The following is a 15,042-nucleotide window of genomic DNA, read 5'->3' as shown; positions in this document are numbered from 1 at the left end:
GGCTTTGAGAGTCAAAAAAACACACAAACAAAACCAAATTGAACCCTGCGGCTCGTGACGACACGAAACGATCGGTCTGTGCAAGAAACTGAACTGTATTTATATCGCTTTTTTAACCTCTGATTCACGCAATGTCTGTTTGACATGTTTAATGAAATTCAGATTAAGCAAAAGCCAGAATTAGTTTCAGAGTGTCATTTGTTAAAGTTAGTCGATAAAACACTACAATGGATACAATTTGTGTTGAGGAGTTAAATTAATCACATTAACTGCATATAAGCATTTGAGAATCAATGGCAAAATTCATACATAAAATCATCATCCATATCATGAACAAACCAGTATCATGTTGTTGTTGTTGTTTAGTTTAGCTGTTTTGTACGGTGGCCGTGAAGTGCAAAGCAGATCACAATTCTGAAAACAAAATAACAAATTACAAATGCAAATGCAAGTCTAAAAAACAAAATAACAATTCAAAAGACATTATAAGAAGTCAGAAAACACAATGACAAATAGACAAACCGGAAGAGGTAGGTATAGTTTGAGACAGCGTCATTGGTTTGGGATTACTCACCGCTGACTGGACGAGACATCCGTCAATCAACATATACAGAGTGTCTATTTCCATTTAGTTAAAAGTGGCGCAGATGGATAAGTGCTTGCCCTTGGTTTTTTGACGTGATCAACACAGGTTCGATCTCACCTTTTGCCAAACTTTTTTTCCTCCCTTTTCAAATCTCGTATTAGCAATAAATTCTATTTACACTAAGTGAAAATAGCAGTATTTTTTAGCAATATGCTATTTACACTAAGTGCAAATACCTATTTACACTGTTAAAATAGCAGGATTTCTACTATCAAGTATACTACTTGTTGCAAATAGTGGCAATTATCTGCACTTCAGTATTGTAGAGGACGGGTCCAGGAGGTTTTAATGTGCTGTAATCGCTAAAGAGAAAAAAATCATCTAATGATTAAAACGGTTCAGGGATGCTCTTTTATCATTATTTCCAAATACTAATTCATATTAATGAGTAGAAAGGGATATATTATCATAACTGATGACAATTGGTTTTCTCTTCTGTTCTCTTTGGTGAATATCTCACCTCATATTTGATCCTCTCTGACAAATCAGAATGACACTTCACAGGTCTGTCTGCATCATCATGAGACTGAAAATAAAACCAAACAAAATCTGTTCATGTGCAGCTTATTTATTAATGCATAAATATAAAACTGTCTCTGTCTGATCTGTATTTGTAAAAGAAGCAATCACAGCTAATACTCACGACAGGGTCTCATTCCATTCATACTGTTTCTCCTGGTGAGCTCCGTACACTTTTCTCTGGTATTCCAGTTAGTTTCTCTGTACTCTATTTCTCACAGTCTTTACTCTGCTCATTTTTCTGAATTAGTTTCTCGTTTCCTTCAGTACTTCAGTTCATACGTGGTTGCAGTTCAGAAGAACTAGAGCACAATCAGTAATAAAAACTAAACAAAACCCTGCCTTTCTGGCATCAGTTTGAGTGTCCCTGGCTTACCTTTCTATGTTTTCTTCCTTGTGATTTTGTGCAGCAAGTCTGACATCATGCAACGAGTTTGAACTTGACTTGATGAGTTCTTTGAAGAACTGCAATTGTCATCAGGAATACTACTGTTCAGCCCACTTATTTTTCTGTATGTATTTACATTACATTTAATCTGTATATTTTTATAGTTCATGCATTCCATGGGAATCAAACTTTTTCTGTGCAGTTGTAAACAGTGAAGCAAAAAAATTGTTTGTTTTTTTATATATATTGTCATTTTTTAAAAACATTGTCAATTATGTTCCTGGCTGCATTTATTCATTCAGTTATATATTCAGTTTTTCATTAAATGGGACATATGTGAATGTATTTTCTTGGATTGAAATAGACGAAGGGCAAAATACATCAATATATGAGTGGAGATCAAACTTAGAGAATGATCTATAAATACTTGATTTTTTCTGAAATATTGTTCATCTTCATCGCTCAAAATTTGAAGGAATATTAGCTGTAGGTATATCACTGCTATGCTAACATGTTTGACAAAATAACCAACACTGTAAAAAAAAATTCCGTAAAATTTACGGTAAAAAAACGGCAGCTGTGGTTGCCGGAATTTTACCGTAATGAAAATACGGTAGCAACGTTTTAGATTTTACAGTTTTAACTTAAATTTACAGTTAAATACCATAATTTCATTAACTGATATAATGAATAAATGGGAATTCTGGGAATGTCAATTTACGGTTATTCACTGTAAATTATACATATAGTCTTTTTCACTTCCAAAAATGGTATACTACTGTAAAATTACACGTAATGTCCAATACAGTTTTTCACCGTATATAGTAGGGGAATTTACCGTTAACCATTTAACAGGCTTTTACTGTAGCATTTTTACAGTCTTTTACCGTTAAATTCACGGTCATTTTTTACAGTGAACGCAATTCAACAAAAACCTTAACCACAGTGATCAGAATTAGAGAACAGTAACCACTGTAGCACGAAATATTATTACAACAAAAATTTTGGAGGGTTACAGCTGTCAGAAATTAGTAGGAGGTGTAAAGGCCCTGTTTTGAAGGACTTCAGCACATCTGCGACCGCAGAACTTCACTAGTTTCTCACACTGCGCTGCTGTGATCTTGGTCCGCTCTTCTTCCACTCTCTTCCATAGTTTGGTGACTGTAGTGGGTTTCTTGGCCATACCTTTGTTGCCAAGGATTCTCCAGAGATTTTCAATTGGGTTTAGATCAGGACTCTGGGCCGGCCATTTCATTATTTCAGTGTTTTCAGCTTCAAGGAACTGCTTTACCTGTTTTGCAGTGTGACGGGAGCATTGTCCTGCATGAAAATCGCAGGCTGATTGGGAGATGCTTCTCGGGAAGGAACCGCATGTTGCTGAAGGAGGTTCTGATAAACATTTGCATTCACTCTGCCATGTTGATTTTGTGCAGCAAGTCTGACATCATGCAACGAGTTTGAACTTGACTTGATGAGTTCTTTGAAGAACTGCAATTGTCATCAGGAATACTACTGTTCAGCCCACTTATTTTTCTGTATGTATTTACATTACATTTAATCTGTATATTTTTATAGTTCATGCATTCCATGGGAATCAAACTTTTTCTGTGCAGTTGTAAACAGTGAAGCAAAAAAATTGTTTGTTTTTTTATATATATTGTCATTTTTTAAAAACATTGTCAATTATGTTCCTGGCTGCATTTATTCATTCAGTTATATATTCAGTTTTTCATTAAATGGGACATATGTGAATGTATTTTCTTGGATTGAAATAGATGAAGGGCAAAATACATCAATATATGAGTGGAGATCAAACTTAGAGAATGATCTATAAATACTTGATTTTTTCTTAAATATTGTTCATCTTCATCGCTCAAAATTTGAAGGAATATTAGCTGTAGGTATATCACTGTTATGCTAACATGTTTGACAAAATAACCAACACTGTAAAAAAAAATTCCGTAAAATTTACGGTAAAAAAACGGCAGCTGTGGTTGCCGGAATTTTACCGTAATGAAAATACGGTAGCAACGTTTTAGATTTTACAGTTTTAACTTAAATTTACAGTTAAATACCATAATTTCATTAACTGATATAATGAATAAATGGGAATTCTGGGAATGTCAATTTACGGTTATTCACTGTAAATTATACATATAGTCTTTTTCACTTCCAAAAATGGTATACTACTGTAAAATTACACGTAATGTCCAATACAGTTTTTCACCGTATATAGTAGGGGAATTTACCGTTAACCATTTAACAGGCTTTTACTGTAGCATTTTTACAGTCTTTTACCGTTAAATTCACGGTCATTTTTTACAGTGAACGCAATTCAACAAAAACCTTAACCACAGTGATCAGAATTAGAGAACAGTAACCACTGTAGCACGAAATATTATTACAACAAAAATTTTGGAGGGTTACAGCTGTCAGAAATTAGTAGGAGGTGTAAAGGCCCTGTTTTGAAGGACTTCAGCACATCTGCGACCGCAGAACTTCACTAGTTTCTCACACTGCGCTGCTGTGATCTTGGTCCGCTCTTCTTCCACTCTCTTCCATAGTTTGGTGACTGTAATGGGTTTCTTGGCCATACCTTTGTTGCCAAGGATTCTCCAGAGATTTTCAATTGGGTTTAGATCAGGACTCTGGGCCGGCCATTTCATTATTTCAGCAGTGTTTTCAGCTTCAAGGAACTGCTTTACCTGTTTTGCAGTGTGACGGGAGCATTGTCCTGCATGAAAATCGCAGGCTGATTGGGAGATGCTTCTCGGGAAGGAACCGCATGTTGCTGAAGGAGGTTCTGATAAACATTTGCATTCACTCTGCCATGTGTCCGTATAAGAGACCCAACTCCTGCTGCAGAAAACATCCCCCAAACCATGACACTTCCTCCTCCACCTTTCACTGACTTCTTTACGCACTCGAGGTTCAGTCTTTCAACAGTTTGATACCAAACAAAATGTTTCCCATCAGACCCAAATAAATCTCTCTCATCACTAAACTGAACTCTGGACCAGTTCTCCTCTCTCCACACAACATGCTTCTCAGCAAAGGTGAGTCTAACCTTTTGATTCTTTCTGCTGATGAGAGGTTTGGACACTGCAGAGTGCGCTTTCAGTCCGACTTCTCTTAAACAGATCCTTACCCTGTTCATCGCTGAACTGTCGAGCAATTCCAGCTGCAGTGCTGAACCGATTCCCCATCGAGAGTCTCCGCATTATCCTCTCTTCTCGTGCATTTGTCTTACGTGGACGACCAGCCATTTTGGGGGACTTGAATGAATTAGTGTCATTGTAAATCACAGAATCACAAGAAATCACAGATTTGCAATGGCTGAAAAGGTTGGCCCTTTGGCCTTTATCTGGACAGTCTGCCAGTTTAACACCAATAAATTGTAGGTATCTGTAAGTGTTCTCTAATTTTGATCATAGTTCTTTTTCAAATTAATTTATGAAATATGCTTAAAAACTGCCCTTCTACTCCTCTTAGGATAAGTTCAAATAGGACTAAGCAGTGACCTTGAAATTTAGGAAATTGTAGGTTGTTCTCTAATTTTAATCTCCGCTGTACATCAATATAAAAATATGCACACAAAAAAAAAACACTTGTTTCATGTGTATTTATGGATTTTGGGTGTGATTCACATTTCTAAATATTTTCCCATCTAACACAGGAACATTTTGTCTCTTTAGCCTTCTTCTCCCAGGAAGGAACATGTTCAAGCAGGTGATATGGACTTCACTCAGTGTTGGAAAGGCAGGCCTATTCCAGTGCAGTATCCAGATTTGTTTGCTTCAGGGGAATTTCTCTCATTTTTACTGGGTTGTGGCTTTTCTCTCTCTTTCTTTGCATGTCTCTTTGCAAAAATGTTCTTGATTTACACATATAGGGTGATATCAGGTAAATTGGGCCACTTTTTGGTTAATCACTTGGGACACTAAGAAAAAACCCATGTATGACATTTAACTGTGTTCTTATGATTAATAAGGACTGCTTTTAATATTTTTCTGTTGAATTGATGTAATCAAATATAATTGTTCCGGCCCTACATGTTTTGAAATATTAGCTGCACCACATTTTTTGAGATAGCAGTGTTCAGGTAAAATGGGCCGGCTGATCAGCAAAAATGGGCCAGTCAAACTGCAAAGTGAAATAGAGACATTTCTGATAAAACACATTTAATTATATTTAATTTTATAATGTAACAGTGTAACATTGCTATTAAATTATATTAGAACATCAATTTGAATTACATTAAAACATAAATTCCAATCAGTTTCATCAATAAAACAAATTTCATGAAAAACAAGCAGTTACGGCAACAGTTTAAAAGTTAACAGCCAATGACTGCAAATCATTTCAAAGAGAAGAGATAAGACACTCAAACCTTTTAATCAATTTCATCAATAAAACATAAATTTAATAAAAAAATTTAACAATAACTTGAACAACTAGTGTGTGTGTGTGTGTGTGTGTGTGTGTGTGCGCGCGTGATCTGAAGGTTTTTCAAAAACAGTCTTGACAGATAAAGCCGTCATCATCAAAAATGCCATTCTCTTCACAACATACTCTTCAGCACACATACACATGCCTCTCTAACATGCACACACACACATAGTCCAGCACACATAAACACACGTCACATGCAAACACATTTAGAAGGTAAAATGTGAACAAGGTGTCACAAATGAAGTAATACAATATATTAATAATATAAATAATTTTTAATAAGAGAAACCACCAGAATTTCTGCTTAAACTCAAATCAGAAGGTGGCCCATTTTAACAGAAATGAATGGCTCATTTTATCTTAACACATTCAGGTAAATCGGGCCAGTAACTAAAAATGTTTTTTTTATATATATATAAAAATCGGGATTATTTAGCAAAATCAGCATTTTATCTCACAGAGGCCATCAAGGTTATGAATCATTATTTCTAAATGTGCATTTGTTTTTTTATTGATTTATCAACCTTATTGTTGAGAAGTAAGATTGGATATGTCAGGCCACTCAGCTTGCTTTTTTCTGGCCTGATCTCAAAATGAGGCATTGCCCCTCACCCTTGAGCAACCTCAGACCAATAAAATAATTTGCTAAATATCAAGTACTGTTATGGCAACAGTTTGAAATTCTTTGCAGTCATTGGCTGTTAACTTTTAAAGAGATAAGACACTCAAACCTTAAATGGCCCATTTTACCTGATGACCCAATTTGCCTGATATCACCCTATATGAGGTTTACCTTTGCTTACATTAAATTAATCTACTATTTCAGGTCGATTTCTGAAGTGTGGATCCGTGCACACTCTAATGGCTAATATTGCCCACAATCCATTGCGCTTTGGCGAAGGATAGACCAATTTGGAGTAGACGTCACAGTTACGTCACTTGCAGCTGCGTGTGCATTGTGGTGGCAGAAAAACACTGGGAACAAGTGGAAGGAAACGGGTAAAATCCATGGAATAAGAGAAAAAATGTATTGTTGTGCTTTTGGATGTCAGAATCAGAATGCAAATTTTTTTTGAATAATGTCATCAAACACGCCATTTGAAGCTAAACGCAGACGTTTAAACGGACAAACTATTGATGAAACCTGCTACGATTACCCTACTTTTAAAGTATAAAGCATAGACTGCTACGTTAAAACGGGCATTTTCTGCCACCAGATAGACTCCGCCCACAAAAACGCCATCACTGTTTGCGTCCCAATTCGCATACTATCCGTCCTAAATAGTATTCGAAAATAGAATTAGTATGTCCCAAATCATAGCATGTTTAAAAAAGTATGCCAAAGATTCCCGGATGATCTACTACTTCCGGTTAGAATTCGAAGTGCAGATCGATGCACACTCTAATGGCTAATATTGCCCACAACACATTGCGCGGTAGACGAGGATTCAATTAGAACTACAAAAATGCATTAAATGCATTAATATTACAAACATGGCGGATATACGCGACCAACGGACAGGTAGATAAACGGATTTGAGTGATAAATAATCAATGTCTAACCTGTTATCCACGTTATATTTCATCTGCAGCAACACTGTGAACTTTTATAATGATACGTTTGGTCATTAACTTTTAAATGCATCATTATGCAAACACATGAGCAGAGTTCTGGGCCTGATAGTCCTGCGACTAGCAGATCAACGTACCTCTTAATTTCTCTCCAATACGGTAGGAAATCAAATTAAACGAAATGTGGATGATGTTAACTGTGATAAGATGATTGACAGGGCAGTTTAAACAGTGACAGAATGCACCTAACTAAGCAACAGAGCGTCCGTTAAAGAAGCAGCTATGACAAAGTAGCCTAGTTGCCTATGTCCAAAGCTTGCTGTTGTGGCCGAGTAGCCACCTGGGATTTCAAAGGAACCGGAAGTTCGTGTTTTAAGGACTCCAGGAAGCCATGATTAAAAGAAAACCAAAGTTTAATCACCTTCTTTGTGACTATGCACCCCACCATATACAAGTTAGCCAGCTCAAGAGTAAAACTGAGCCTGCAGGGGGCACTAATGCTCTACTCTGTTTAACACATACATAACATATTATCTTCTTGAATCATAAGCTAAGGCATATGGCACTTACACAACTCAATAAACTCAAACCATACTTTTGATGTTTCTTAACATTAAATACACCACACTTGCCTACTCTGCTTCTACATACTCAAAAGTATGTACTTTTTCTTCACAAAAAGAGTACATACTTAGGGCATAGTATAAGTAGGCGAATTGGGACAGCAGAGGTCTATTCTGTCCAGAACTACAAACATGATTAAGATGCGTTAAAAACTACAAACATGGCGGATGTGTGCGACCGCGGTTAGAGGCTTAGAAAAAGGGGTTTGAGTTACTAATATTCAACATTTAACCTGGTAAAAAATATGTATTTAATGTTATCTATGTTATATTTCATAGATAACATTAAATTATTATAACATTAGAGTTCTCGGCATGAAAGACCCGCGACTGGCAGATCAACGGGCTACTTCTTTTCTCTCCAATACGCTAGGAAGTTAAATTAAATGCAATGTGGAGGATGTTAACTGTGACAAGATGATTGGTAGGCCAGTTTACAGTGACAGGGTGCGTGTATCTATGCGACAGAGCGTCCGTTAAAGACACCCTGGCAACATAGTAGCTTGCAGAGTAGCTTGCCTACTCTTCTACTACATACTCAAAAGTGTGTACTTTTTCTTCACCAAAAGAGTACATACTTTAGGGCGTAGTATAAGTAGGCACATGAGACGCAGCACATGTTTGTTCATCAATCAAGAGCCATTCTGCTGTTAAAGAAAGACCTGGAGCCGGAGCTGTCAATTCAAGATCTTCTGTTGAACAGAAAGTAGAAGATATTTTGAAAAATGTTGGTATCCGAACAGTTGATGAGCACCATTGACTTCCATAGTAGGAAAAAAATACTATGGAAGTCAATGGTGCTCATCAACTGTTCGGATACTAACATTTTTCAAAATATATTATTTTATGTTCAACAGAAGAAAGAAACTCATGCAGGTTTGAAACTAGTGGAGGGTGAGTAAATGATGACAGAATTGTTATTCTGGAAGTGAACTAATCCTTTAATTTACATGGTGTGGGGTTTTTTTCATTGATATGTTAAATAAGGAAAAAATTAATTGTAGACTATATGTTTGCTTTGATTCTTGACATCTTCATTTGCTGTTAAATTTGTGAATCTCCAAGCCTGGAATTAATGTGGTTAGCCATCCAAACGGTTTTCCAGCGCTGCAGATTTTGCTCTAGATGGTGTCATTGTCTTTTTCAGCCTTTTCAACTCGCTCTAAAAACTGATCTAAATCTGTGTTTCATCAGGCTGCAACCATTAATTATATTATTCATTGGGGAAAAATCTAAATATGATACCATGTAAGCATTGAGGCATTTAGTTATGTGTGCCAAAGCAATACTGGAACCATGAGAACATGAGGGTGAGGAAATATGAAAAATATTTTATTTTTGGCTGAACCCTCCTTTGAATAGATAGTTTCAGTGGCTCATTTTGTCCTCAGCCTTACTCTGTGATTTGATGAATAATGTAAATAGTTTGGTTTTGTACTGATGATAAATAATGATCACTTAATATAGAAATTATCAGCTGTAGAATTATCACAGGTTTCATCCTTTATGCATGTTGTGAAGCAATAACACATTTTCATTATAAGCTATTTATTTATAGCTGTCGTCAGAATGTTTTATAGAATAGACTCTCTCTGTGACACATACTTCTCTACATTTAAAAATCAGTTTTACAATAAAGTGTAGAAACATAGGCCTAGACGAGTTACACATGATGTGTGTTTGTTTTCAACAACAGCAGGAAAACTTTCTGCCTTTAGTCACGTGACCTACAATTAATAACGAAGAGCATTTGTCAACCCTTTGATACTTCATCCTGTGGCGTTACACATCAATTTACAGTACAGCAGATACAAAGTTATAAAGCAGGATGTACATATACACAATATTTACATATATATTTGAAGATACAGTCAGCTCCAGCTTTGAGACGTAAGGTGGGACCAATGAACATTCCTGGTGGGCAAAAAAAAAAAAAAAACTCACAATAATAATATAAAAAAATATATTTAAAAAGACAAGTAAACAGTCAGTAATAAAATAAGAACAAATGAACACATTACAAGCAACAGCACAAATAAATACAGCTTTAAGTTTAACTGGGACAAGGCTACGTGTTCTCCGGCGCGTAGTAAGCAGTTCTTATGTGAGCAGAGCAGCACAAGTGTGCCAAAAAAGTTGATAAGCATCATGCATTCAGGGTCTTATGCTGTGCCCCGAATGCAACACTTGGAAAGTTTCAAATATCTGCGTAGCTTGCTTATTATACAACGTCAGAATCGAACATTGCAGCTTGCGCTTTCACATCCAAATAGATGAATAAAAAATGCTGGATTTTAATCTTAAACTGCGTTCGGCCTATACGTGTTATTTAATGTGAATTTTATGATCTGACATTTGAATGTGAAAAATCCCAAACTGCACATAAAACTAAAGTCCTAAAAAAAATAAATTAAAGTTACTCACACACACACACACACACACACACACAAATCATTCAATAGGCTCCTGAAGCAGAGACGCCACAAGACTTAAAAATTAAAGTGATATTACGTTTTTTATGCATGCATCTTTTTTCATATATCTTACTAGTAAATTACTTTGACAATTAGCCCTTAAAGGTATAGTATGTAATATTGACAGCTAGCGCTTGAAATCAGACTCGACGCTCACGCGGGTTGCCAGATTGAAGACACAGAGCAGGAAAGATAGATTAATAAATTGATTTCTCCGCGTTGTGATATGCTTCTGGTCATGGAGCTTTTTAGATGGATGCCGAGGCTTTATAGGTCGGGTAGAATGCGATCTCTGACCCAGTTCGTTTGCTGGTTTCAATGGCTGCAGCATGCTGTGTTTTCCGCGAACTGGCAACCCGTCCGGCATGTCAAGTGTTGTTGTTTGTTTGTTTTTTTGTTTTTTTTTTGTCAAGTTGTATCATCTTAGGTTGTGCCCCATATAGCACGTTTACAATATTTGTGTAGCCTACTTATTATATAGCCCACCTCTGTCACTGGACTGAGTTTTATAGCCTATTTCTGAGAATGTTGTGTTACATAAAACAGACATGAGTTTGCACTGAAATAAATTTCTGCCATCTAGTGGTTGAACGTGAAAATAACAGTTTGTTCACGTCTTATTTCATGTTCTTATCTTTGCTTATTTCATTACAATACTTGTAAATAACTAGCTCTTAAAGTACCTGTATTTTTCATTGGTTGTATTATATTCTATAGACCAGCAAGAACATCCTGATAATGCAATGCAAAGCTTATGAAACTATAGTTATAGTGAACAAACTGCTGGAGGTGTAAATCAACTGTGTTTTACAGTTACAAAACCACCATATGCTCATTTAAAAAAAAATGCATCTTAGTTTTACACATTTCTTTGTGACAGGCTAGGACACATTTGTCGTATAATATTTACTGCGCACTGCTGCAGTGCAAAACCAACATCAACAATAAACAAAACAAAAAACACTGAAGTATTGCAATAAATTCTACCATGGACAGAATGACTAAAACATAGACACTTGTTCAGGTATAGACACTGACACTTTCACAAAAAATCTTTCAGTAAAAATAATCTCTGGTGATCTTTTGGTTCAAGCTGCTCAAAAACAGTGATGATTGTGCACTTGAACAAGACACTTGACCTCATTTACGACACTAGATAAAAAAACACTTTTGTATTCCAGTCTCATTCTGAATCATTGACTGAAAGTGATTTGAAGAGCATTCTGCCGGTTAGATCAACTGCAGCTTTCTAAAGAGAAAACACAACATCAAGATTTAAATTGTGATTTATGCAGATTAATTCCCTGTATGTATGAATTGGGGATTTCTTACCTCATCTTTGAATTTCTTTGTCGTATCAGAAAGACACGCAGGGCTTTCTTGGTCAAGAGAGACTGGAAGAAAAAATGAAAACAAGTTTAGAAACTGTATTTCAATGCTTTCGACTCTTCTTATCATAAACATCCATATCATGAGATATATGATATTATTTGATATGTGTGTTTTCTTACAATTTGGTTGAAATATTTCAATGCTGTTCAGCTTGTGCACTTTTAGATGTTCTCTGGATCCACAGGCACTTTCTTTTCCTCTCTTTATGGGTTTTTCCTGCTGTGCAAGTTTGACTTCATTTCTCAGTGCAGTTGCTTTTCTCTGCATTTCAGTCTTTTCAGTTGCCCTTTTTGCTGTCATTTCTTTTTGTTTTCTTGTCATTTTACTGTCTGTACATCATAAAACTCATTTCTCAAGTTTCAGAGGAGATTGAATGCACAAGAGCTGCAGAAGATATAAAATATCGCTAATTAAACATATAATTCAGACTTAATAACAATAGCATTACAGAGTAATCACAGGAATACAGTGGAGTCCAAACATTTGAGACCACATTGAACATTTTTGTTTTAATTTTTTTGTTGTTTATTAGTTTTATTTGTTAGTTATTAAACAATAACAAGCAACCCCAAAAAAGAACATCTCACAAAAAAAACATGTAAACATGTAAATTGAGTACATTTTGAAGATCAGATATAATTAAAGTGTATGCAAATGAGTCATTATTGATTATCTGAACTCCCGTAAAGAGTCAGATTTTCTTGCTTAATGAAGCAAACAAGAGGATCTTTAAAACATTCTCAAATCAAACCGAAAGAGTGACACACATTAACTCTTCACTCAAATTCTGTAATGTAGTTTGCAATTTAAAAATGTTTTAGCTTAAATTAGAACTGTGCAAAATCATAATCTGTATCTAGAAATGCAATGCAATTTCATATATTCGACAGCATTCACACTCACCTAAATCCACGTCTCAAAACTTGTATGAGTTGACAGCTCTGTAAATATGTATTCCTTTTTTAGTTATATTAGTATTCCTATACTTCTATTTGTTCATTTAAATGCATGGAGAAACATTAAACCTGCATCCAGTACTCACAACAAAGATCATCTGATTCAACCAGGAAATGACAGAAAATATTTAGCACAGCCAAAGTGACTGGAGATCATTCATGAACTGGTCTGACTGCTTTTCTTTCTTTGTATATCAGCCAGGGCTGCATTACATCAGTGTGAAGAGCATTTTAATGATCTAAAGAACCTTTTGTGGAATGGAAAGGTTCCGTGGATGTTAAAGGTTCTTTATAGAACCAATAAAGAACCTTTTTTTTTTTTTTTAAATGTAAAACAACAAAATGTTATTTTTAATGGAAAGTTTCCTTAGAACATTAAAATCTTTTAATACAACATTTTAAATATTAAATTCTTATTCATGAACAATTAATAAGAACAAGATTTTTTTTTTTCCTGAATATGATATTTTTGAAATAAGGTCTGTGGTGGATACTAATAAAATATTTAAGAAGAACAGTGTCACGAATTCAGTCCATGGACTTCCGTTTATTCACCACCAGATGTCACCCTTTCCATTACATTGACTCTCGCACTACACAAACTGTTGCATAGCACCCCGGACTACATTTCCCATCATTCTTTGCACAATTTGCACACCGCCCTGATTGCTCTGATTGCACACAGGTGTTTCTAATCACCTCACTCACTATATTACACCCACTCTAACCACATTTCTCTGCTGAGTATTGTTTAGCCTGTACCTAAATCAACCTCTGAGGGCTAAGCTTAGGCGCGAGGGTCCACGTTCATCACTCGCCTCAGTTATTCATCCAGAATCACGTTACGTCACAGCTGATCTTCTAGAGTCTCGTCATGTCTCAGCTTATCATCCAGAGTCATGTCACGTCCTGTCTGTCACACCCAGTTTCTCAAGGTCAGTCCTTCGGTATCCCAGTCTGGTATCCAGTGTGAGGGATGCACCGCTGGTGTCTGCACGCACCGCTGGTATCCCCAAACCCACTCACTCTAACCATTCTGTTTAGTGGTTTACCAGGGGGGTTTCCTGTTCCCTCTGCTCCGCCGTGGTGGTCCTCTGCCCCGCCGTGGTGTTCAACTGTCTGGTTCTGGTGGTCCTCGGCTCCGCCGTGGTGGTCTGGTTCTGGTGGTCCTCTGCTCTGCCGTGGTGGTCCTCTGCCCCGCCGTGGTGTTCAACTGTCTGGTTCTGGTGGTCCTCGGCTCCGCCGTGGTGGTCTGGTTCTGGTGGGCCTCTGCTCTGCCGTGGTGGTCCTCTGCCCCGCCGTGGTGTTCAACTGTCTGGTTCTGGTGGTCCTCGGCTCCGCCGTGGTGGTCTGGTTCTGGTGGGCCTCTGCTCTGCCGTGGTGGTCCTCTGCCCCGCCGTGGTGTTCAACTGTCTGGTTCTGGTGGTCCTCGGCTCCGCCGTGGTGGTCTGGTTCTGGTGGGCCTCTGCTCTGCCGTGGTGGTCCTCTGCCCCGCCGTGGTGGTCTACTGTCTGGTTCTGTTGGTCCTCTGCTCCGCCCTGTTGGTCCTCTGCCCTGCCGAGGTGGTCTACTGTCTGGCTCCGGTTGTCTTCTGCTCCGCCGTGGGGATCTTCGGTCCCGTCTGCTCTGCTGTGGTGGTCCTCAGCTCCGCCGGTCCTCAGCTCCGTCCTCAGCTTTTTCCGGTGTGAACTCTCATGTGATCCTTTAAAAAGCTGTTTCTTTTCAGAACTGTTTAATGAAAGGATCTTTGGGGAGCCAAAAATGGTTCTTCTATGGCATTGCTGCAAAAGCCACCTTCTGGAAGCTTTATTTTTATTAAAGGTTCTTCATGGAACCATCAATGCCTGACTTACCCTGAGTCTAAACCCTGCGGTGTATGTTCCAGATGGACACCTGTGTTTTTAGATAGAAACGTTAATGCTGCTATTTGGTGCCTGATCAGGAGTCTCCAGCTAAGGCAAGAAAATGAAAAAATCACTAATCTACATGAAAGAATAAAAACTCAAATCAATATTTCATA

General features: G+C 37.2%; 1 long non-coding RNA gene across 2 annotated transcripts; it reads right to left on the bottom strand.

Annotated features, from left to right (window-relative positions):
• Positions 1–886: 886 nt before the first annotated feature.
• LOC107575435 (uncharacterized) lies at positions 887–1,610 on the bottom strand. Of its 2 annotated transcripts, XR_001607872.1 has the most exons (4): positions 1,542–1,610; positions 1,290–1,467; positions 1,107–1,172; positions 887–948 (listed from the first exon to the last, which is right to left on the bottom strand). It is a non-coding gene; the product is annotated as an uncharacterized lncRNA (long non-coding RNA). The 2 variants fall into 2 exon arrangements; XR_001607871.1 differs by lacking the exon at positions 1,542–1,610 and having other exon boundaries at positions 1,290–1,529.
• Between the last annotated feature and the right edge of the window lie 13,432 nt (positions 1,611–15,042).

Source organism: Sinocyclocheilus grahami, unplaced genomic scaffold (genome assembly GCF_001515645.1).
Source record: "Sinocyclocheilus grahami isolate Dianchi unplaced genomic scaffold, SAMN03320097.WGS_v1.1 scaffold2639.1, whole genome shotgun sequence".
NCBI classification, from domain to species: domain Eukaryota; kingdom Metazoa; phylum Chordata; class Actinopteri; order Cypriniformes; family Cyprinidae; genus Sinocyclocheilus; species Sinocyclocheilus grahami.
Note: the sequence above shows the minus strand (reverse complement) of the source record. Positions and strands in the feature narration are given on the sequence as shown.